The 2,798-nt window shown below is 33.8% G+C and overlaps 1 pseudogene; it reads right to left on the minus strand.

The window, feature by feature from the left end:
• Positions 1-381: 381 nt before the first annotated feature.
• Positions 382-526, minus strand: LOC142441868 (U2 spliceosomal RNA; annotated as a pseudogene).
• Positions 527-2,798: the final 2,272 nt, after the last annotated feature.

Consider the following 2,798-nt stretch of genomic DNA (forward strand, 5'->3'; position numbering starts at 1 on the left):
TTGTGCAATTGAAGGAAAATAATGAGACAGATGAAGCATACAGGGTCTTATCTTTCTTTCCAAGAAACAACAAGAAAGAGAGTGACTGTATTCTGTAACAGGCTTATAAAGTCATGGGGTTTACAAGCCCTGGTAAGTGTGGGAGGCATTGGCTGATCAAAGTGTTTATTTATGGGTGACCAATTAGTCCCCTGTGCTTCTGTGTCTTTGCAGACAAAAGCATTGCAAAATGACTGTTATTTGTGACCTTGCTGCTAAAAGCATTGAGAGATAACTCAGTTATTTATGATCTCTTTTAAGATTCTTTTGAATCTTGCATATCCATATGATTGCCTTGGAACTTAGTGCTTTTATTATTCAAAGGTTAAGAAAGTGTGACTAGTTAAGTAACATTTGCATAGATAAGAGTTTAGGAATGTTTTTAAGTTCTTTGATATTTGTTTTGTAACCAATCCCAAGTAAGAAGAGTATAAAAACCAAGCTTTGAATACTACACTTGATCTTAGCCAAAAGGCCGAGAAGAGATAAAACCAAGCTTTGAATATACTCAGTACTTCAGTCCATCAGATTGTTGTCCTCCCGATCCCATACTTTATACATATCTCTTTCTTTTCCTTTCATCCGCATGCCTCAGTTCGAACCCAGCTTGATGCGGGATAGCTGGTCTAATCCCATGCAGGTAAGCATACAAGGAACACTGTGGACAAGTACTAGAGTTATGATGACAGCTTAGCCTTGATGCCCCTGAGCTGGGTCAACCATGGATGTCCCTGAACCCTCCTGAGGGGAACAATCTATGATCAGTAGCGGAAGGGATTCAACTGTGTTTTGGGAGCCATAGAGCCTGACTTTTCTTAAGGATGGAAAGCCCCCAGGTGTACAGTAAGCAGCCATATTCTTGTAAGAATCATCTTAAAAGTAGCACTCTCATAAGGGGAGATTGTGGGGATAATTTTTAGTCAGGAGAATGAGACTGGGAATAATCTCCATCTCACAAATGTAAAATCCTTTCTCCACCAGAGTCTTGGCCTTCCATACTCTTTATTATGGGAATAGAGAATTTGTCCACATACACTCTTGTCCAGGTCCTCAGTTTCCCACACATAAGTCTTGGTAGTACATAAAAAACTTCAGATGAATAGAAAAAACTTTACAACATGTATATGTTATGACTAAAACTGTAAAAATAAAAATACTACCTTTAAAAATCAATGCTTTTATTTACAAATGACAGAAGCGTAGCTCAAAGTCTGTTAAGATAAATACAAATTTAATGTCTAATTATGGAAAAGTCCAGGAACTGAAATTTATTTAGATATAATTGAATCCAGGGACTCAAGGTCCATATTCAGAGCCATCCTTTGATTCGGGTTTTCAGATGTTCATTTTTCATATAGCATGGAGAATGACTACAAATGTCTTCTACACATTTCATAGTGACTAGTGAAAAGATTCATTTCCACTGATGGTTCTACCATTTACAGAATTTCTTCAAGTCTTGTTGGTCAGTTGTCCATAAGTATTTGTGTCTACAAAGATAGAATATTCATATGACCTTGTCCTAGTAATTCAATTCACATTCAAACCACATTGGACATATTTCCCATTAGAAAAAATATTTATTCCCTTTATTTTTAAATGGTATGTTTATCCTGGGAAAACAAAAGCATTAAATGTTCACTGTATTATGAAATAAGAATAACACATCTTGCATGATCTAACACAGCAAGTAACTAATGTACATAGGTTATCTTTTTTATACTCCAATTTAGAGTCAAACACATATTTTATATGAAATATATGGGGACAACACATATAATTTCCTTGAGATGGCTGTGAATCTGCTGCATCCCAACAACTTCTAAAATGCACCAGAGTACCTCTTGAAGACTGCTCCTGAGAGTACTAAAAAATGGATAGATATAGAAATAAGTAAATAAAATGAATTAGTACCTTGTTTTCATCTTTTTAGTTTATATTATGTCTTCATTCGTTGTAATATAAGGGTATAGATATATATAGCTCTGATTTGTTTTGTTTTATAATGTGTGTTTTTCCTACTGTATGTCTCCTAATTATTATATATTTCTTCCAATTTCCCTTGGAACATTATTAGAAAATATCACAACTTGCTATTTTAGCATGCCACACAATATAGTGCCATACTATTTATAAAAGCCTTCTCTAATGTTCAAATTGTCTGCCAAAGAGATTCATTATTTTATCCAAATTACCCTTCAGCCATAATTCTCAGCAATTATAATAGACTAGCCCTCTGTATTTATATAATCTTCATCTTAATTTCCTTATAACTAAGGTTGCTCAACTTAGCATTCCTCATTAGCAGAGTATAAAGATAGAATGAAACATACTTTGAATACATTTCACAATTATATTCTTCAAGTTTCATGTATGTTGCTCTATATTCAGATGCCTATGTTGTGACTGATAAATTTCATTCTTACCATTTCTTTGTGCCACTTAAAAATTGACCCTGGCCATCATACCAATCCCAATTGCATTAAGAGTAAATCTGGCCCTTTGAAAAGCTGTTGAATATTGAACATCCTTTTAAATTAGTATTATCTTAATATACTCACCAATTATATTTATATAAAAACAAAGCAGTGTTTACTTACCCAATAATTTAGCCAGGATACGCTGTCTGATCTTGAAATTTTGTATGAGAATTAAGGCCTATTATTCCTAATTCATCTTATCATGATGTTATTTATGATTTTTTAAACCAAAGAGAATAGACCCATAATTCCCTCAGCATATGGCAATTTATTTTGTAA

This window comes from Tenrec ecaudatus, chromosome 2 (genome assembly GCF_050624435.1).
Source record: "Tenrec ecaudatus isolate mTenEca1 chromosome 2, mTenEca1.hap1, whole genome shotgun sequence".
NCBI lineage: Eukaryota > Metazoa > Chordata > Mammalia > Afrosoricida > Tenrecidae > Tenrec > Tenrec ecaudatus.